The sequence below is a fragment of the Pagrus major genome, chromosome 20, assembly GCF_040436345.1.
Source record: "Pagrus major chromosome 20, Pma_NU_1.0".
Lineage (NCBI taxonomy): Eukaryota > Metazoa > Chordata > Actinopteri > Spariformes > Sparidae > Pagrus > Pagrus major.
This window is the reverse complement of record NC_133234.1, coordinates 22,069,810-22,091,780: the sequence shown is the minus strand read 5'-3', so window position 1 is coordinate 22,091,780 and position 21,971 is coordinate 22,069,810. Positions and strand designations below refer to the sequence as shown.

At 41.0% G+C, this 21,971-nt stretch overlaps 1 protein-coding gene across 1 annotated transcript in view; it reads left to right on the top strand.

Annotated features, from left to right (window-relative positions):
- The window catches only part of LOC141015479 (rho GTPase-activating protein 44-like), a 74,157-nt gene that overhangs the window by 81 nt on the left and 52,105 nt on the right, over window positions 1–21,971 (top strand). The gene's annotated exons all lie outside the window — the stretch shown is intronic.

The following is a 21,971-nucleotide window of genomic DNA, read 5'->3' as shown; positions in this document are numbered from 1 at the left end:
GGGGGTTTATTTATCAGAGCTGGAGGCTTTAATTGGCTCCGGAGCAGGAATTTTTTGTCGGCTGCCAGCGGACAGCATTCACTCATTCACTCATTCACTCGATGGGGCTTTTTGCTGCTCAGCTGGTTTGATTTGCACAAAGCATTAACTGTCAGTGTAGGTCACGGTTGCAGTGTGAACGTTGTGTGATTGATTTGAGCTCAGCAGGGGAGGAGCGAAGCCGCACACGGATGAGGAGGGAGCGGACATGGTACCCAAGGAGCAGGGCTGCTGCTGCCCGCTGACTAATGAAAGCAAAGGGCGGCCCCTGGGCACCCTGCAGGGGGGGAGTCAGGAGACAGATCACCCAGGGCCACTGACAGTGACATGTAAACGTGTTATCTCCCCCTTTAATCAGGGATGTCTGTATGGCGAAGCAGCAGAAGTTTATTTGCATGACAAGACAGTTGTCTAAAACTGGGAATTAAAGCATGAGGATGGTTTCCAAGTCATAACTGGACTTTGATTCCCAGATTTGTGCTGTTTTCTTTAAGTAATATGTATGCTTTCCAGTGAATGAGCTAATTTTCTGTCTTTCTGAAGAGGTAGATGAGAAGATGGACACCACTCTCACGTGTCTGCGCTAAATGTGGAGCTAGAACCGGGAGAAAGTTAAATTAGCTTAGCATAATTATGCATCCCACTGCTTAAGACCCTCCCTTCTCTGTCTCCTATTGGCTAGAACTTGTTGCCTTCGCCCTACTCCGCCTCTGATTGGCTTCCCCTGAAACTCTAACCCCAACCAATCTCATGTCTTATGCCTAAACCTAACCAATGAAAAGGAACCAATCAGAGGCAGGTTGGTTGGTTTGTTGGTTAGTTAATTGATTGGTTGGTTTGCTGGTTGGCTGGATTGACATCAGGATTACAAAAAAAACTACTAAACAACTCTTTTGTTAATTTCTCAGGGAATAATGGGTCATTGAAACATGCTGACACGTCACGGTTGAGGAATGTAGAAGTGATTAAGCCTGGTTTAATCCTGATGGCACCATGCTGCATCAGATGGTACGCAAATATATGAATACTTTAGATCAATGTGCTCAGCGCTATGTAATTTCTTTGTTATCAGTGTATCTGTTGTCCCTGTGAGGCTTGATGCTTCAGATAAAGTTTGTTAATCTCTCATCTCTCACCTGAGGCTCATTAAAAAAAAAAATACATGACCCATTTGGCTCCCATAGTTTGAAAACAAGCTTTTATCATGAAGTGCAACTCACTCCCCGTATCTTTACAGTGAAACTATGAACAAGAGAGGCAGTTTTCTGTCAGGACGTGAAGGATATAGTTGCTTCTTTGACCCTTTAGGCAAAAATTTACTGAATTGCAGCTCAAATCCAGTTGAAGAGGTGTTGCTTCATCTTAGGTCTCAATAGGTGTTGTTAAGTCTTTGTCTCCTCTCCTTTTATTTGACAACCCCACCCTTAGCTCACAACTGAAAGTCAATGTCAACGCTATGCCTTTGGCAATTTGGATCTAGTGTTGTTTAACCCTTTATAATCGTTGCATAACAGCGGAACAGAATCGTTGCTGTCTCTCTCTCGGCTCTGTCAACAAACCCATCAAATCAGAAAACAGGTTGATTTGCAGCCTGTCACCGCCTGGAGAAGTTGCTTATATAGCATTCATTGCCGGGGTGGTGTAAGTGCATCTATAACCTGTTTGTTTTGCTTGGCTGACGGCAGTAACTGACGATGCTGGCACGCCGAAAGGATTTTGTGTCAAGCTATGTTGTACCTCGCTCACCCACACTCAGACTGCAGGCGGGGGTGCTGATACAAATCAATGGAAAAGGTATTACTGCAGCTAATGCCCAGCAGAGTGGACTTGGCAGTGGTAGCAGAAATCTCTGGAGGACATTTACCCATTACTAAAAAAAAATTACTGGAAATGTGCCTCACTGGATCTCCAAGGGACAAAAACTATAATGCAGTTGAACAGATAAAACCAACCGGTTATTTGCAAGTATATAAACATATAAATGTGTGTCTGCGTGTGTGTGCAAGGCCAGGTGGTTGTTTATTCCCCCTCATCTGCCTGAGAGCCGGAGCACCAGAGCCCAGTGAGGCAGAACATCCCGGTAATGAGTTCTAACCTGTATCATAAGAAGCAGAACAGCAGGGGCAATTAGTCATATTTAGAGGGTAGAGCCTCCAACATGATGCCTCACTGCTGGCCTCACAGGTAATTGGTGATATTTCCTCCATGACCTTGGCAGCCACTATCACCTGGTTTGAGATGAAGGGTGCAGATTACCTTATGTCCCGCAGGTTCAGGGATTATAAAACAAATGTTTTAGGATATTTGCAGTGTTGCCCGGTGTAATTATTGTAGATGATTATCATTTTAATGACCGTTTAGCCATTTGTAGAATGCATGGACAATTATTCTTAAAACCCCTTAATGTAAAGTTTTGACATGTCATACTTCTGGTAGTTTTATTTTCTGTGATAGTGAAATGGTTTAGAGCTGACTTAACTTTTTTAAACTAAGTAAGTAATCAGTAACCAGAAGTCTTGCGCATAACCCCCCTGCAAAACCAAAACGTGTTGTTTTCACCCCATTAACACCTGGTATTAGATCGTGATCTGTATCTGGATACGTTGTCTGGATAAACAACGATCCGGTCTTGCCTTTGCATTTACATCTGGTATTTTTAATGCATCGTCATTATCCTCATTGAGATCGGATCACTGTCGGATTCAAGGGGTTTCAAATCAGCCCCAGACTCCCTTAAAAAGAAAAATCACAGTTTTGTGGGTTGTTGAGTTAAAGGAAAGTTTATATATCCTTTGTGAAATGATGTCTGTGACAAATTCTTAATTATTTGCTCCCTCTTGTAACACAATATGTTTGGGTAAATCTGATTATGAACACTTGTACTTCAGGGCCTATTTTAAATTATTGTTGATTTCAGAGGTGTATCTAATTTCTCCATGAAGTGTATTTAAAACTTACTTACTTGCTAATTTGCTTCATTCACATGTCCGGGGATTTGATTTTAGTTGTAGCAAAGGGAATGAAATTTAACGCTTTGGGCTATTTATCTATTTTCTCTTTCTTTTTTTAGCCTTAGAGCATAATTTGGAGCCTCTAAAACGCCCATCTGTCTTTATAGTTTCACTGAGTGCAGAAAAGGTGCACATGAGCATCCTCAAACTAATGAAGCATCTCCTCTCAGGACGACATTGCTGCATTGCTCCAGTTAAGGATATAGGTCAAGAGAGGTTCAGACACAGTTAAATTCATCTCTCAAACAGTCAGGCTGCACCATTAATCCTGCGTAATGCTGCGTAAACTGTGCGACTGAATGAAAATGTGTAACTCTCTGTGAGCACAGCGAGGTTATGGCAGGAAGGGGACAGGCCTAATCCTCTTTTGGCTCAGTCACTTCTACTGCAGAGTATTTTTAACTCATCTTCTCATTCACAGTTTTGTGTTGCTGATAAACAGGCTGCTTATTTGACTGTGTTGACAGAAAAGTGTCTTTATAAAAACCTGTTTCGTCTTGGAAAGCAGAAAATCAATGTTAGTCCAGGTGCAGCAAAGGAAGCTGAAGAATGTAAAGGTGAGATAAGGCTGAAAGCAGAATGAATTTATTAAAGACATGTTGGAAAATGGGATTTTAATCTCCATCAACAGGCCGGGAAATTGTTTCGTATTGTCAGCGTGAAGCGTTCAGGCTGCAGGCGACAAAGCCCCAGAAAGTATTTGTATTTGCTAAAACCATTAACAACTGTCAGTCCGTTGGCTTTGCTGATTGAAGAGAGTGCAGTAAATTGCATGTTTTTTCACCAGCCTGCCTGTAATGGCTTCATTATTTTTTGGTCATTCATCTCATGCAGTATTGTTTCCACGTCATGTTCTATACCCAAATAGTGACTTTGTGATTTATGGACCGACCTGCAACCAGTGATTCTTGGGCTTTTCTGCTGTTGGTCTCCGTCTCACTTCGATGAAACCAGAGGAGGAACTCGTGTAACCAGCCATGCTTGTTGGGCTTCATATGACATTGTGACAGCAGGAGGGAGGAGGATGGGATGAGTCGCCCTGCGGTGGCCCTGACATGCTCACAGACCTCTGCTTCTGTTTGTGACACAGTTTAATCTGTCGGGGCACGTCGCTGCTGCTCGGAGCAGAAAGCTGAACAGTTTGATGCTGTGATTCATGGAGGAATGAATAAAGTGCAGATACTGTGTACATTTTTTTTTACCCATTTATATGTTGTCCATTGGTAAACATGTCTTGGCACTGGACTTGTGGACTGAGCACTTCAGTCATATGTATCTTTACATGAGAGTGGCCTCAAGAAAAATGCACTAAATGAGACGGGACTTCAGATTTCACTCGTGTCTTGGATACAACAGTGAAAATGATAACAATGAATAATTTTCGCACACAATGCTCAGCTAGCATGTCAGAGTTTATCCCCCGTCACAGTCCAAAAATAATAGTGCGTTCATGGGGGGTTGCCGACTTGACGTCATATGACAATAACACTGGGTTAATGGTAACATGCATATTTGTGATATACATTTCATGGCTTACATGGTCTGTTTCCTCTGCTCTTCCCTTGTCACTCAAATACTGGAAACATCTGTCTGAGTGTTGTTTAAGTGCTCTAAGTGATAAAATGTGAAACAACTTCGCAGGGAGGTCCAGATATTTACATTCAGCCTCTGTGTCTCTATGTGAGTGTAGGAGTCGTCATGGGTGTCTCGTATCCCCAACAGTCCCTGACCTCCTGCTGCCCTGACGTCCCATTGGCCACGCTCCAGACACACTGTTGTCACGACCCTGTTGACATCTCATCAATGCTGAACTCCAGTATTTTTATCTTGAAGACAGATTCCCGTTTAGGTCCAAATAAGAAGCTCATGTTTTGCATATATTCATCAGATTAGTACAAATGGCTCCATAGAGGTGAACATAAATTATTCTGATCTTTTTTTCTTAGTCTCCTCGGCTGTAGGAACATTCAGTTGAAAGATAATGAACCCATTTGTCAAACACGGTGCTGTTTGTGTGCTTAATTCCAAAAACATTCACAGGATTTGGTAATTGATTGGCCTTTATGTGGAACATAATTAGTATTCATAGCGAGTCTACTTTACAGGCTGAATACAGTGCTGTCCTGGGAGCTAAATGAAATCATTTAGGTTAGTATGAATGGCTGCCTGGTCTCTGCGTGGCTGCCACAAGCTGCTCCAGGTGAAAAGGTAAAGCAGAGACTAACCTGACATGGATGACATTTTGTTTATAGAGTGAGTCACTTCAGGCTCCTCTCAGGTGTTTATTATGAGCATCATTATGAGGCATTACTTTCACACACACTCAGTTATGTCTGCATGTGTGTGTGTATGTGTGAAAAGTGAGGCTGTAAGTGTGTGCGGGCTCACCTACCTGTTCTGAGTCGTCCTCATTAATCATGATGAGAGTCTGTTAATGAGGAATTCCTGCGAGCGGTTGGACGCTGACCCTCTCTGCTAGCTTCACTGTAATTATGAGGCTATGAGAGATGCTAGCAGCCAGTTGGAGTGATGATGAGGGAGAAGCACACGCTGAAAGGAATGGTTCAGTATTTTGGGAAATATACATATTTGCTTTCCTTTCGAGAGTGATTCGGAGATGTCTGTTAGGACGTTGTTAACTTAGCTTAGCATAAAGACTGGAAATTGTTGGAAACAGCTAGCTTAGCCTTGTCCAAAGTGGAAAAACGCACCTATTAACACCTCTAAAGTCATCTTACTTTGGAGGTTTCATCTCCGTAAGCTCCACAATTTCTAATCACAACTTCCTCATACATTCTTTGCATGCAGATGAACTATTCATGGTAAGGCAGTTGGTAGTTTAATGTTACGACAGACATCTGATGAAAACAACCAGACCTTTATTTGCGTATTTTGTTCATTTGTCTACTATCATTATCCCAAATGTTTCCAACATCAAACCCAGAGAAACCAGTGATTTTATTCAAGGTCACGGTGCGTTTCATTTATTTGCCTGTCGCTAAAAATTCTGGGGAAAAACCAGATGATACGTAAGATAGTGAGGAATGATGTTGGCGGACGTGACTAAACATAACGTGAGTGTTTAAATGACATGTTGGCAAGAAGGAGCAAAGGAAAAGATACAATGACTATACAATACATGCCTCTGGTTCAAGTTTCTTACCATCAACCCAGTGTTTGCTATCGTCCTCCATGATTCAGTGGCATATGACATCAATTCGACAACTCGTGTACCAGAATTTTCTCTGACTTTTCGTGTTGTTGTTCCGACTTGAGAGGCCATTCACATGAATTTTCCCAGTTGGTAACATTTTTTCCCAATTATTCTGACAGCATGTGAACACAATGTTATTGTTCCGACTTCATGTGAATTTTCCATCGGGAACTCATTTCAACAATTTTTCCGACACCACATGAATGCAAAATCAGACTGAAGTTGGTGGTGGAGTTGCATTGTGGGTAATGCAGTGGATGTTTGGACAGGGAAGAAGAATACATGGAATAAAAAAGACGATATATCTGGTTCTGCTATATTGATTTTTTACCCTTGTTAAATTGTCTGCCATGAGTCTGGAGTTACAGGAGTGCAACGCTTCATCTTATGAGGATTGTTGCAATTCAATATTTCTCTCATATCTGTTTGTCCTACTTAGATTGGAGATTTATAATGTCTGTTTGGGTTAATTGAGCAGCTCTAACTGTAATTTTCTCCTTTTTCCTCCTCACTCCATAAACACACAAACATGTCCACCTCCATGAATTTATTTTCCTCCCTCTCATGTCTCTCTCCTCCTTCTCTGTCCTCTTGTTTTTGACAACCTCTCTGTCCTCCGGTGTAAACTTTACTTTGCGAAAATGCAGCACGTCCCTCAACGACGCTCTGACAGCGCTACCCTGAAGGTAATTAGCACAGAAAGAGGAGATGATGCTGTGACTCTTTTGAGGTGTATGATTATAAATTCACCATGCTACACTGAACTGGATCATGTTCCAGATGTAATTACTTCACAGAGTTTATAATCTTGTGTATCAGTGGTACTTTTGGGGTTAAAGAAAAAGAAAAGAGCTACTGTGACATGTTTTCTGGACTCCTCTGTCAGGTTTTTAGGTGAAACCGAAGGAGCCACTAAGGGAGATGTCATTGGCAGTGGAGCGTTATTGAAGTCACTGGAGTGTGATGATGGAGACGCTGCTTCGGGTTGTTGCAGAGCAGACAGACAGACAGATGCCCGACCTCCTCGGCTCTGCTGCAGCTCATGACAGCATGACATTTGGAAAACAGTTTTGTTTATTTAGGGTGGAAATCAATCAACAGGATGTTACTTAGCTGCCAGTCTAGTCACTAAAATATATTGTAGAAGTGTAGAAGTTGCTCAAAATCGTTCTTCTGTTGAATACTGGGGGAAGTGCACCTCGTTACGTAAGATGTTCAAGGCTTCAAATGAACTCGATGACTCCGCTGCGCTCTTTTATAACACTGTACACTATATATGGCAGTTAATTTTGCCAACACTTTAAGGACAGTCGTGAGAACTGCTGTGTTCTTAACTCTTCATCTCTGACCCACACACGCAGAGCAGATTTTAAAACCAGAATCAAGCCTCTTAGTGGACTCTCTGCTGGCTAACATGTTTGTCCAGTCGTGTGTTAAAATGTTAAAGATGCACGTCATAGTTTTGCTTCCTCGATTAGTTCATACTGTAGATGTTGTTGAAAAAGGACAGGAGCTGGCTGAAGACCAGTGTCCGGTAGATGTGGAGTGATGCAGAGAGTGAGTCAGTGGTCTGACTGTCTGGCAGCGGCGGATTTCACAGTCCAATGTAACAACACGGCCGAAAAAGACCACTAAGTTGAATCAACACCCCTCTGATTCATTCACAACAAAAAAGGAAAATTACAGGCTTAGTAAAGGCAGCATTTACTGCTGGATTTTTGTAGTGGATTTGAATATATTTCTGGTTTTCTATCCAGTATTTGTCCTGCACATTGATACTCTCATTAGTACTACGACAATTGGTTGGTTAATTGATGATTCCCTAGTTCGCAAATGTGATAATTCACTGTTTTCTTTTGTTTTAAGTGTTGTTTCATTGTAGAATTAATATTTTGGGGTTTTAGACTGCTGGTTGGACAAAACAGACAATTGAAAGACGCATTTTTCACCATTTTCTGACATTGTATTGCATGAGCTCAATCATAAAAATAATCATTAGATAATTAATAAAATATCATCATTACTTCAGTATTTGGTCAAAAATATCATGATATTTGATTTTGCTATCTAGTTCCATCATCTATGAAGTGCTTTTGAGGAGAAATATGGAGATAAATATTGTTTATGTGGCATACAAATATCCCTTATCATTCAACACTATTTGCCCCAGTCCCTGCTACTGTAGCAGCCTGTACCCTTCTGGTTTCAGGCTTGTAGCCAGATGTTGAGCCTGCTGAAGGGATTTGCTCCCTTTCAGCCACAACAGCATCAGTGAGGACCAACACTGATGTTGGGCGATCAGGTCTGGCTCACAGTCAGTGTTCCAGTTCATCCCGCTGGTGTTACATGGGGTTGAGGTCAGGACTGTGCAGACCAGTAAAGTTCCTCTGTACCAAACTGGGAAAACCCGTCATTGCTACATAAAACTCATTTACCACTTACCACTCAGAAGCCATGCTCCCTGCTTCACACACTAATACACATCACTGCCACACATACAAATATCATACTTAACATACTTAAACACACTTCATTCACACATACCCTACCTAATCCCTATAATCTCTCTGGACACTTGTTTAATTGTTGGTTATTGTTGTTGTTGTTGTTGTTTCTTTTTTTTTTCCTGTGTGCACTTGTTTGTTTTGTAAACTTTATCACCAATAAAAACATGTAAATGTCCCGTGTGTATGTGACCACATGGCGTCCTGTGACACGCCCATGTTGCCATGGTAACCGGGGTCCCTCAGTTCTGTTGTCGCTGACGTCACTCCACCCGGTCACAGCCACACTCCACCTTTCCTGTGTGTCTCGAACGGCCACCACCGCTGAGCCGTCCTGGAAACATTAGCTCAGCTGCGACAGGGTCCCACCTCGCTTTAAAAACAGGCTGCAGCCTCTGAGGACCGTTAAAACAGCCGCAGCTGAAACCTGAGCGCTTCGTCAACACGGCCTGAACAGGACAGGAAATGACATCACGACAGAGAGAGGGGGGGGGGCGGTAAACAGTCCCAGAGCTGCCGCAGTGTTTTCTCTCCTGTAATGGACACTAATTGTGAGCTTGTTATGGAATTCCACTCAAGTGAGCGCATGAGATGCTGACGTCTCATTCAGAGCTGTCAGGGCGAGTGCGAGGTCCCAGAGAAAACACTGCGCGTCAACGTCCCGTCTCTCTCTGATGCAAACAGAGCGGCCGTGTTGATGAGGTCCGGGGCGACCATGAGTAAACACTTCTCAACTGTGATGGAGTGCAGCTGGAGGAGACTGTTTTCAGCGGTTTTCATTCACTAGCTACTAACAAGGGATGGGAATTGATTAGATTCACCATTATCGATTCATCTTATTGGTCTGATTCTACATTTATTTTATGGAAGTTTTGCTGGCTTGGATGGGAGATGGGAAAGTCGAGCTAGCTGTATCCACAGTCTGTCTGTCATCATCTAAAATGGATGAAATTAGAGAAGTTTTGTACAATATTTGTTTAAATTGAGGTTTTCTTAGTCAATAAAACATTTCAAAGGTGGAAAAAGTTGATTTTTATCATATCTTGTAATAATACATCATAACCTTTTAAACCTTCTTATTCTCATTTTTTATATTATAAGGACATTAACAAAAAAGCAAATAGGGAACAAAAAACAAAAGAGTAAATAAATCCTTTGTTAATTTATAAATCAAGGCAGAAATGTTTGACATGGTACATAAAATAACGATGAAAAATCTGTCTCATTGGCTAAAACATGCATTTTTTTTTATTCCCAGTCCTTTTTGGAGTCGTATGGAGATGGTCAGCCGTTCATTTTTGTGTGAATGATCTGAAGTGTGGTGGAGTGAAAACTATTGTCCTGTGAGGCGGGAGGGAGAGACCTGATACTGCGTGTGTTGAAAGGGACAGGTGCAAGCAGGTGCTCTAAAAACAACCGGAAGTTAGTTATTGTCGTTTGGAGCACTTATCAACATCATCAGCAGTTGCAGCAGTGACTGTGACACGCAGCTCAGGAGGCAATTAGGGCACTTTAAAACACTTCGGCGCCTGATTGCTGCAATTTGCATCCAAAATCGCACTTCTCAGAGTCATAACTCAGTCAGATGTGAACACACAGACGTAATACACATATTTTTGCATTCAGTGTAAGAGATCAATCATGTGTCTGCACGACAAGTTAAAAAAAAACATCATATTGCAATTATTTGACAGATTGTGTTATGATGTTATGATGATATTTAAATAGCACCTTTAAAGAACAGAGCTTACGAAAGCAGGATCCTCAGACGGCAATTTAACAGAATAGAAGCAAGAAGGTAAAAAAAAAGTGAAAATAAAGTGAAAACAAGAGGACAGAAGACACACACAAAATGAATAAAAAATAGATGAGATGTCATCATCAGTGTATAAAAATGCAAATAAATGTTGATAAATCTGCTTTTAAGTAGTAAAAATGACACTCCTTATAGTCACAGAACTTGCCTTGGAATTACCATTTTTTAAAGTTTTCTTCAATCTCAAAGTAATTCAGTGATAGTTGTCTCTAGATCCATGGATGCATTGCAAAAAGGAGTCGCTAATAGCGAATTCGGCATACGTTTAACGTGCAAGTTTGCCAAAATGTAAACAGACATAAACTCAAGTTGAAGCCCACACACAGCTGTCTATATTCGGAGTAAATGAGGTGTCAGACATTGAATTCTACTCTGTTAAAATCTCCCACTCAGCTGTTCTCACATCAAACAATGAACCTCAGAGCAGACCGTCTGAAATTACCAGTCCGGCTGATGCAGTTGACGCCATCCTCATTATTTACACACTATCTCGTGTAGCCGGCTCGCTCAGAAGGAGCCAGAGTCATTCTTTCCCCACGCTAATGGGGAAGATTTTTTACTCTTCTATTGTTACTCCTCGCTGCCTGAGCTCATCTGTGCAGGGAGATTTTTCACTTCCTGCAGTGAGTGCAGCCTCTCAGTGGAGGGTGATTGAGACAAGCCATCTCAGACACAGGGAGATGATGCAGCAAGCATTGTTTTATTTTCTGGGTTTATTTTTGCAATCAAACAGAACAAATAGATAGATAATTGAAAGGGAAATGTTATAGAATATTACAGAAATTGCCTCTTATTGTTTCAGATTTCTAGACTTTTTTCTACTTTCTTTGTGAGTGTGTATGTTGGTTTGTTTGTGTAGTTTCCGAAAAGAGATAAATTGCTCTGCATGTCATCAATCGTCTGCAAGCTCCAAATTGTCTTCAGTTAACTTGTCACAACTTGCAAACATGTAAATCTGCGTCAGTGTGAAATACGAAGGAAAACAATTCTGATCAGACCAGTTTAACGTTGCAAGTGGGGTTCAAAAGTCTGTCAGACCATTTGATCCATCAGACAGAAACAGTCCGGCCAGCTGTTTGAAGGCGTGGCCGCAGAGCAGCTGCACTATAGCTTCTTCTACTGTACCTGTAGCCTCGTCGCCACCACTGCTATCTATGTCTGTTAAACTTTAATGGGAAGTCAAACCCTCGGAGCTCAGGTGTCACTGTCACTGACTCGCTGACTGTGGTGTGAGATGAGGGGCAGAGGTGAAGAGGACAACTTCACATGCAAGAGGAGTGAGGCTTGTCTGCAGTCGTCTGGCGGCTTTAATGGATAAGATGTGACAAACGTGTGGTTGAGTTAGAATGTTTTGTTGTCGTCTCTCCATTTTTTTCTGAATGTTAACACACTGTAGTTGGTTTTCCTACTGCTAGTAATACTCATGGTTTGGGTGTTTGGTTCAGCTGTTTCCTGTTTTATTTTGGTAGATTTATCCTCATGTGTCATGTTTTACTTTCCACTTCCTGTCTTTGTTTATATAGCATTTCAGAAATTAATCTTGCATATCTCATGGCCATTCACGTACGCTGGGCATGCGCGTGCCGTTGTAAACAGGAAGCAGATTGTTTAGTATCTGTTTTTGTCTCTTTTTTTCCTTTGTTGTATTATCAATGTCCATTTGTGTCTTTCTAAATATAAAATTAAACGATATAACATCCATTCTTCAACAGAAGTATGAAAAGAAATATATACAAATGTCCAATAGGAGGAAATGATGAAGTGAAGACATTTTATCTTCAAAAGGTCAAAGGTCAACTTTTCACTGTGATGTCATAATATTCTGCCGAATATGTTCTGGCCGTTATTCAACGCCACAGCTCAGGAACAGCAACACGACTCGCAGGAGGCATACAACTGCAATGTGTCATTTCTAGTTTACCAAAAACCTTGATATCGATATTGTGACAACATCGTAGGGGAGACCATTGGTACTTTGACAAGATATTAACACAGTGAGATTTTTGATGAATAATCATCAGCAATGTGGATATGGTTCAGGTAAGTTGAGAAAATGTCATCACTTTACTGTAATGCAGCCTTTAAAACCAGGAAAAGACATAACTTGGATGTAAAAAATCTAAGACTTTAGTGAATACGATCATTTATTCAGAAGAAGTCGACATGAAGGACCGTCTGATGAGTCACAAGTGTCGACTGGTAATCACGGCACAGTGGATGGATGGCTGAGAAAGTGTCTTTCTGAATAGGACAGAGGAGTTGAGAGCTGGAGAATAAGCCATTTTTTCATTTCTTACCTTCACCCTACAGCATGTGTTTCTTCTCCCAGCAGTGACTCTCAGCCATAGATCACTTCAATAGGCCTCAACCCACACGGCCTCATTTCAGCGCCGGGATTCCATGGCAACAGTTGAGTCATTTACTCAGGGAGCTGCTGAGATGATGATGCAAACATGCTGTATCTGATAGTGTAGGTGACTTAATCAAGTGTAATTATGAAAGAAGCTGAGTGCGTCTGAGGTGATACTGGCTTTAAACTTTTAGCTTTATTTGTGTAAAATACGGTTCTCCTTTAAAGAATTAAACAGCTTTTGGTCTTTCTATAGCAAACACACCGCCAGGTAAACCATATCTGACTGCATATTTAAGTTTTAAATTTAAATTGTCAGGTTGTTTACGAATGGCAGCTGCATTTAATCTTTGGTTTGGTTTTTTTTCGCTGCAGGTTCTTCAAATGTCTTTAGTCGGCACGCCTCGTAAACAGCAGTAAAAGCTGCTAATCTGCTAACAGAGCTTTTCAGCCCGAACCACAGCAGTTGTCCATAATAAATTGTTATTTTTGGCGAGAAGTGGGTGCACAGAGCTAATTGTCCTCATACGAAATGCAAATGGATTCAGCTCCTTTTAGGGAATCCGCTGCTGTCAAAGTAAACCAGTAAACTAGAGAGAAAGTGGGGCACAGTTATCATTAGTCTGGAGAGGATGAGCTTTACCTTTAAAGGTCCCGCATTATGCTAATTTTCAGGTTCGCAATTTAATTCAGGGTGTCTACGAGAAAATGTTTACATGCTTTAATGTTCAAAAACACATTATTTTCCTCATAGTTTGGTTGGTTATGAATATGAATGGATTCTAAAAGAAACAGGTTTTTTTTCTCAGGAAAGTGTCAAAGTGCGATGGATCACACTTTCTTTTGCACCACCCTGCACTAAAGCATTGCAGCAGAAAGGTTCCTGCTGCAAACCCTCAGCTCCAAACCACTGCACAAACCAACAGAGTCAAATTCAGTTTGACGACAGACAGACGAGCAGTTCAAGTGCGATCCAGGCATTTCATCACACACCTGATGACACTCTCCTCCTCCCAGCAGTGCCTTTTTACAAACAGGGTAACCTCAGACAGACTGTGCAACACCCCTCTGTGTGAGCTGTTTGCGTTGTTATTTTAGCTCCGTGAACTCTTCTTACCCTCGCTTCAAAAATAAGTTTTGTCCGAGAGCAATCATCAGAGCAGCTCTGTGATAAGACGGCTTAGTGGCACATAGAGATGTCACTGCTGATAACATGATGCCAATAAAACAGTGCACAACAGGGGTGCAGTTAGACCCCATCCTGCTTCTTCTTGAGCCGTAGAAATTAATTTGACTCTGTGTCTCTGTCGTTAAGTTTAGTATTCAAGGGGAGTTCAGCATTTGCTGCTTGGAGTTGGCGACTGATGAGACCAAGGAAAGATAGTTCTTATAGAGGGGAGTGAATGTGGGAAATGTTTGGGAAAGATCACTGAATAAATGGCACAGATGAGGGGATGAAACAGTAACATATGTAGGCATGTCAAGTTATTGTTTCTGCCACCTGTCGGGTAAAAGATCCGGTTTATAAAATGTGAGGATTTGCTTGTTTTCTGCATCATTACCTCCGCTTAGGTTGGTTATGTTTGTCCATTGGTTGGTTGGTTTGTTGGTTTGCTGGATGGTTGTGTGGTTGACTGGTTGATTTGTTGATTTGTTGGTTTGTTGGTTGGTTTGTCAGCATGATCACACAAAAAATTACTGAACAGATTTCCAGGAAACTTGGATCGAGGATGGGTATAGACCCAGAATAGATTTCTCACTTTCTTTAACATTGCGTTTTTGGATATTGTCATTAATTTCTCTTGGAATAATGCATGGATCGTAAAGAAAAAAATCATATTTAAGTGGTTTGTTTCTGAATGAGTGAGCCCAAATGAGACTGTAGGGCCTTGGCAGAGGTATGCGCTCTACTGAGTGCCATTCTAGTTGTAAGTTGAGTCACTTTGGGGTTTTGAACTGTTGGACAATGAAAATAAGCTATTTTTTAAGACATTGCTTCGCATTCTAGGAACTGCTGATGAGCATTTTTCATTATTCATTTTATAGACTAAAAGATTAAATGATTCACAACAAACTTATTAAGACTTAACGGCATTAAGACAAGATTTAAAGGAAGCAAAAGGCAATTTAAAAAAGACAGATTAGATTTTGGAAAATCCAATAAAAGACAAGATGAAAATAGGCTGAATTTCAATGAAACAGTCCCGTTGAGAGTTAGGCATAAATTACCCCGATGTTTTTAACTTAAACAGTGATGTGTATTGATAATTCTAAGCATCAATTATAAGAATAAATGATAATTTCAGCTTTAGATGCAAATTTAGTTCATGCTGCATTGAAACCACCGTAAAATTCAACCTAAAAGGATCTAAAGTCTGCAGGAATCTGCACACTGGGCTGTGGATTCACAGTGGGATTAGCAGTATGTCTGTCACGTCTCAGGCAGTCATTTGGTTCATTGTTAATACGAAAACAAAAACAGTACTAAATGGAGCTTTATAATGCTCATTGTATAATCTGCATTGTGTTGTTTTTGTGTTTGTGTTTAAATCCCACATAACTACAGAGGAGGATGAATTAAACCAGGAAGAAGTGGCTTGGCAGGTACGGTACTTTATGACTCAGCAGCTGAGTCATAGAAGGGAACTCCTGTATTACTCACCTCGCTTCAGGAAACACTCCGCTGAAGACGACGAAAACTTCCAACTTCTCTCTTGAAACACACAAAATTATAAGACTTTATCCACAAGCAGATTAGGTCTCAGTGGGCAGAGGGCTGGAAGAGTTTATAGCCTGTTTGATAGCATTGGAGCCAGTGTGCTGCTTCAGGACGAAACACAATCCAGGAAGGCTGTTTGAGCAATAGATTAATGGGTTTTAAAGCTTATCAGACGCCAAAAACACTGCACAGTGGTTTACAATACCATGAGTCAGGATTTACTGTGAGACTGTGGGAAGATAACACAGCAAAAAATCATTTCATCCCATCTTATGTTACACAGTAATCCACTGGCAGGGTAATAAATATATGGGCCAATATAGTCTTTTTCTTCTTTTGTTGGTGAGTTTTATCATAGATAGTAGGAAGAAGACAGGAGAGGAGGGTCCCGTGCAGGTCCTGAACCAGGGACGTTTGTGGATCTTGGTCAGCATCTTGACTGCAAGATCAACATGCTGACATTGATCTTGCAGTCAAGATGCATTAACCTGAACCTCTAACCCTCATTCATTAGCTAAAGACTTCAGGCATTAGACAGTGAACCATAATTAAACCTAAAACCCTAAATCTTCACAACATCCCCCTAAATCTTCAGGTGCATGCAATGAATCCTTTGGTTTTCTACAGTGCAGGTTTTGCTCAAAATTGAACAAACAATCAAACAAAGGCTGAGCCATATCTGTAGCAAAGACACCCTGCTGTGTAATAATCCTCATTATTCAGAATAAAAAGCTCCCGTAGACCCTCCTGTCCCTTTCACTAGTGACAAATCTCTGCTTCATTGATGCCTGTGTAGCTGCTGGATAATAGACACATGCTGTTTATCATGCATAGAGGCTTCATGTCACTCCATACATCTCTTTGTGAGCCTTTTGTGTGCGTGACAGCGGCTCTTGAGCTGATTTACTGACTGTGTGTGTCATCATAAGTTGGCTTCAAGGTCTTTCTGTATACATGACGGCTGCGTCGCTGAGGCGTTCAGTCATTATTGATGTAGGACGACCCAGAGAATGGTGGTTGTGATGACTGGGTGGGATATTAGCATTTATCAGAAGGCTATTCACTGCATCTGTTTACAGTATGATGGGACGTGATGGCTGCGGGGCCTGTGAGAAAGGTTGTTGTTATAATCACGTGTTAAATCATAATTTGATGGAGGAAAATCTGAAGTTAACTCATTTTGTGTGGCACCTTGTCCACGTCTGCTCAAAAATATCTATGTTTAAAGGCTTCAGGCTGCTCCTCTGGCATACTTAACAAAGCTCTGACCCACTTTGTTGACTGGCTAAGTGGGTTTCTCTGTTTTTGGTCTCCTGCTTTTCTCACATCCACTCAACCTGCACGTCTCAACAGCTACACACTATAAGAAACAGTGGACGGATCCCTGAGGAACTCCACATTAAATATTGCAAAGTTTACAGACTTAATCAAATACTAAATGTTGTAGAACTCTTTATGTGCAGTGGAGGAAGGAGTTATATTTAGTTATTACCGTGCGCTCACAGCAGTTTGCTTCGGAGCAGCAGCAAGGGATTTGCAGTGTCTTTGCCCTGAGTTTTGCCTCTCAGGCTACATACACACGATGACGTTATCCTCTGATTGTCGGAGGTTGTACCGGCAGCCTGAGAGGAGGACTGTATTATTCAGAGTTGGGGAAAAAAATTTATGAATAATCTTATTTTAAAAAAAGATGCTAGATTTAAAATTGACATAATTTGGGTCAAAACAGCATCAAGGTAATACTACAATACAACACACTAATACTTTTAAGTTGCCTTAGTGTAATTATAACACTGTAATTAACATCAGATTTCAATTTAGTTTTTACGGTTGATATGAAAACCACAATATCATTATTTTCTGGATTGTTATAATTATGTCAAATGCAGGAACAAGCATGCACACACTTTAATTACTACCAATTAAAAAACCTTCGTTCTCACGCCTACGCCCTCATCCAAGCTCAGTCAGAGGGGTTATTTCCTGTCTTGAACTTTTTTGTAAAACCTTAAATAACAAACAGGCATCATCATTGTTAAACGGATGAAAAACCATTTAATTATTGTAAGCAGTACACATTGACAGGTAGAAAATACAAAAAAAACAAACAAACTATACAACAAATGATATGATTAAATGAACTGCCACAGAACTTGAGGCAAGAAAATCTACTTTTGTGTATATAAATCTGACCCACAATCAAAATATTCTTACATAAAAATTCAACATGCATAAAACACCAAAGCTTAGTAGTGCTGGAGTTGATTTGACACGTAAAATTGCTGACGTCCCCCCTTTAAATCTTTATATTTAAGGAATACGTAACCACGTAAAGAGACTTGAAATAATTCCTCGACTGCATCGTGAAGTGTTTGGGTCGATCTCAGCCAGCTCAGACTGTCTCTGTGTCCACTCAGCCTGCAGGTTCATGATGCAGGTGATGACTCACACAGCCAGGCTTCCCTCTCCGTCTCATCTCTTCTCAGGATGGATGTTTGCAGCGCTGCAACACACCACACGGCCGACTGAAGCTCTGATGAGCACATATAATGGGAAATGTCACTTATGTAACACTGTAAATAGCAATTATTTCTGTGACTCTGAACAAGAAAGGTTCCTGCACATTCACGTCAGTTTTCTCTGCTGTTTGAAAGCCAAAATTAGAGCTGAAATCGGTGCACTTCACTTCTCACACTCCCCCCTACATGATGAGAATATTAAACTGTCATGGACTGTAGGTAAACAAGAGTATTGCCTGGAGCTGTTATTAACATGTTTTTCTGGTTTCACTGTATCACAATTAGATACATGCATGAGCACAGACTCCTCGGATTTCTTCCTCAGAAGGACATATTCAGTTTTGGGAATGTTAGCATTACTCCAAAATACAATCTGTTTGTGTAAAAACAATCAAACGTCCTGTGATCCGTCCAGTTTCAGTGTAGGATCCTCAGAAAATGCAGCTTGATTGCCTAAAGATTAGAGGAACATTTCTCTTTCATCCGAGTCCCATAGCTAATTTTTCATGCTCACAATCATCAACACTCTGTCCAAGATCAGGAATTCTTTTGATGGAGGCGCTAAAAGGACTTCAGCTTGCAATGCGTTTTTGTCGTGACACGCTTTCCTGCACATCTAGGCCTTCACTGCAGTTTGGGAATTCTTGCAGAAGGAGTAGTGATATGATTTGAAGCTACCACATCTCCAGTGTATATCTGTTCCCTAATGCATTTGTTCCCAAACCTTTTCAGAAGTAAAACTAGCTTCCATTTTTGTGTTCAAGGACAAAAACAGCACAGAGATAAACAAAACAATCATTTTCACAGACGAACATTGATTAATTGTTTATTCAAAATCATAAAAATGTTTCTACAAGCTCTGTAGATTTATTATTTGAAAAAATGATTTGTCGACATTAAAATGTTAGCAATAAAACCTTTATAGTTTAATTTAAAATGTCATAAACATCGTGCTATATGGGCTGTGAGCCGTTTGTGAGCTGAAAGCTGTATATTTGAGTATAGTAAAGTATATTGATTACTGCTTTTAAAACACCTTTTATCATCTACAAAGTGCAAATAATATCCCATCATTGTTTTGGAGCCGGACTAAGATTTCTCACTTGAAAGCCGGTGTTGTAAATCCTGATAAAATATCATCTAAAAACGTGAACATCTTGTCACTGGTGACCATAGACGTTTCTTTTAAACGTTTCTACAATGGAAAAATGCTCACTGGGATCTCTGTCAACATCTCCTCCCTTCAACAAATGTCACCTTTAAAGGCTGCCAAATGTAGTCACATTTTCTTACATGTCAGTGCCTCCGTGTTGTAATGATGGATGCCTTGTTTTCAGATCCTCCTGTAGCGGAGCGCCCTCAGTGACTTGTAGCTGAAAAGAGTAACATATGCTCCCTAATAACATAGCAGGTGCTCTTCCCAGTGCATGCGGTGAGGCAGACTTGCTCTGGTGTGTTACTCTTCAAAGTCTTCCTCTCAAGACTGTAATGCAGAGCCTTTTTTCCCCCTGCCTCCGCCCATCAGCTCTGGTTTTGTGCTGAATTGCAGAACAGTAGCAGTTCTTATGTAGCCTCACCTCATATAAGCTTTTGTCTCATGTTGTTCCAGTGTTGAACAAAGCCTGTATGTGTGTGTATGTGTGTGTGTGTGTAGACAGATGAGGGACCAGGGTGTGCTGCCTCAGGGCCTCTCCTCTAAAGGCATCTGGTGCCCAGTTGGAGAGCCTTATGATGCCTGATGAAATCACAGCTGACATTTTGAAAACAGAACGCGCCCAGCACAGTAGATGAAGCGTAGCGACTGAAGGATTATGTTTGGTTCAGAGCCGAGTACGCTGAGATTTTCTCACCTTTTTCTTTCCTTCTCCGCATCCTTCTGTCTTCCATCCTTTATTTTTATTTATTTACCTTCCTCCCGCACCGGCAACCTTTTTTTGGCTCACGGTTCGACGTGTAAAAATAAAAACATGCGTGTTTCACGCGATCATGCTGAAAATTGGATGCAGTGAAGGGAGATAACAATCCAGAGGAACATGTCAGACACATTGTTTCCTATCTGGTAAAATATTCACTGTTGCCTGATGCAGCATTGCCAAACACAACATACGCTGCTGTTTGAGGCTTCCATCCTGATCAGCTGCGATAACAGCGATGAATATTTCACTGTAACAGAATGTGGAATGTGGGTCGCAACGAGGAAGCGAGGCCTTGCGGGGAGCGCCATAAATATCTCTCTCTCTCCCTGCTTTTTAATGGTTATGCTTTATTAGGGCCGTGTTTCTGTGTGTGCAGCTCACAGTAACAGGTTCAACCCAGAGGAGCTCAGAAGAGCCAGAGGCAAGACGTTGATTCATCTGCAGTCTTTGGAGCAAGAGAATTTTCTCAGTTTTTTAAATTTCATCAGGCGTTGTGGGGTTCCTGAAAATGGAAAAAAAAATTAGCGGATGTTTGTGTCAGTGAAACGCAGGGAGAGGAAGGGAAACGTGTAAAGCAAAAAGGGCTCCTGCTGTGCGTGTCGTAAGAGAAAGCACCAGAAAGACACAGTTAGCTTCTTCAACAGAGCTGCACGCTGACAGCACAAAATGTTCTAGTCACACCTCTTCTATGACGGTGAATCCAAGTGGAACTCATGATGCCTGTTGGGTGTAACCTATATTTACTTAATGAGTTAATGAGATGGATACAGATACTAATATCTGCAGTTCAGTGTCAGGAGGGTTTACCCAACACTTGGATGTTACAGACCTTAAAATCCAGAGCATCTGGGACAGTTTATCTTTACAGCGTAGCTTAGCCAAGTGGGGGGTGTCAGTCAAAGTGAAACTGGAACTTCCAGATCCTCTTCCAGAAGTAACCTCATTCAAAACTGTGATATATGCAAATCATGTGGTTCACTTTATGTGTCTGGAGATTGAGAGTACAGTTTTAAAAATTAGATATTGTTTTTTTGTTAATTGTTTTTCTGTTTAAGGAACATTTAAGAACACATTTTCAGACAAGTCACCAGGAGAAGTCCAATCACCTGGCTGTAGCGAGCTTCAGACTGACGGTGTAATTTGTTAACAGTCAGTAGCCTACATTGGAGATTACAGCTAAAAAATGGATATATGACATTAGAAGAAAATAAGTGCTGATATCATGGATAACAGAGAAACAGCGTGTGCACAGAACAACATTATCATTCATTTGGAGTCATGTTTCTGACCGTCTGACAACTGTAAGTCCAATATTCAGTCTCCTTTCTGCTCTGTTTTGGTCTCCACCAACTCCTAGAAAAATATCTGGTGTTTTAGCTGCTAAATGCTCCACCATGTTCACCAGCTAGTCGCTAACGTTCATTGTCTGCCGTGTGGTGCTAGGTAGGGAGGGTATAGTGGGTCTATCAGAGATTTTTTTTAAAGCTGAAAACAGCTTCCTGTTGCCAGTTTTATGTGCTAGAAAACCAAAAAAATGTGCTTAACTGCAGAGTTGGGCTATAACGTCCTTACTTATGGACGGCTTATTTCATGCTAACATGCTGATGTTTTAGCAAATGTATGTTGCACTATGTCCACCATCTTAGTTTAGCCTACCGTGTTAGCATGCTACCAATTAAAACCCAAACACAAAGTATAGCTGAGGCTAATATGGGACATTACCATTCGTAAGACTTAATTAAAATCAAAAAGAGTTACAGTTTTCTTAAGTAGCAAGTGATATAGTAGATATTTGTTTACCTTCAAACACGGATAAGAAACCCAGAAGCACTTTGTCAAAAAGACCATTGAAGAAAATCTTTAGTAAGAAATTAAACAGTCAC